Source organism: Orycteropus afer, unplaced genomic scaffold (genome assembly GCF_000298275.1).
Source record: "Orycteropus afer afer isolate SDZICR_OR568_19922 unplaced genomic scaffold, OryAfe1.0 scaffold00167, whole genome shotgun sequence".
NCBI classification, from domain to species: Eukaryota; Metazoa; Chordata; class Mammalia; order Tubulidentata; family Orycteropodidae; genus Orycteropus; species Orycteropus afer.
The window spans coordinates 2773529-2774580 of record NW_006921754.1 but is presented as its reverse complement, the minus strand read 5'-3'; positions in this window follow the sequence as shown (position 1 = coordinate 2774580).

The window sequence follows — 1052 nt, the reverse complement described above, 5'->3', positions numbered from 1 at the left end:
CAGTGATACTGCCTGGGAAACCTAAGGAGGGGTAGCTATGAGTTGGGTCCAACTCGCTGACACATAACAACAACAAACAACATATACTGAATCAGAATCCACATATTAACTAGATGCCAGGTGATACTTCTGTATGGGTACGTAAGAATCACTTGGAGATCTATAAGAATCACCTGAGGATCTTGTTAAAATGTAAATTATGATTTGGTACATCTCGGGTGGAAACGCAAATTCTCAGCAGGGTGTCAAACAGGAATGAGCCAGTTTGAAGCCTTGCTTCAAACAGGAAAATATGTAATGAAATTACAATATATAACTGATATATTACAATACACAATATTGAAATTATAATAAAATATGCAGTAATATGTTTGTATTATAGTACGTTAAAATATGTTGTTTTTGTTATTAGGTGCCATGGAGTTGTTTCCAACCCACAGCGACCCCATGCACAGCAGAACAAAACTCCGCCCAATCCCCGCCAGCTGCATGATCCTTGCTATGCTTGAGCCCATCATCGCAGCCACTGCGTCAATCCATCTCGTTGAAGGCCTTCCCCTCTTTTGTTGACCCTACACTTTACCAAGCATGACATACTTCTCCAGGGAATGGTCCCTTCTGACAACATGACCAAAGTAGGTGAGACGAAGTCTGGCCATTCAAGCTTTCCTAGGAGCATTTCAACTGCACTTCCTCCAGGATAGATCTGTTAGTTCTTTTAGCCGTCTATGGTATTTTCAGTATTTTTCACCAGCACCACAACTCAAAAGCATCAATTCTTCTTTGGTCTTCTTTATTCATTGTCCAGCTCTCATATGCATATGAGACGATTGGAAATATCATGGCTTGTGTCAGGCTCACCTTAGTTAGTCCTCAAGGAGACATCCTTGCTTCTCAGCACTTAAAAGAGTTCCTTTGCAGCCAACTTGCCCAGTGCTATACATCATCTAATGTCCTGACTGCTGCTTCCACTGGTGTCAATTGTAGAAGCAACCAATGTGAATTCTTTGCCAATCTCAATCTGTTCTCCATTTATCATGATGCTGCTTATA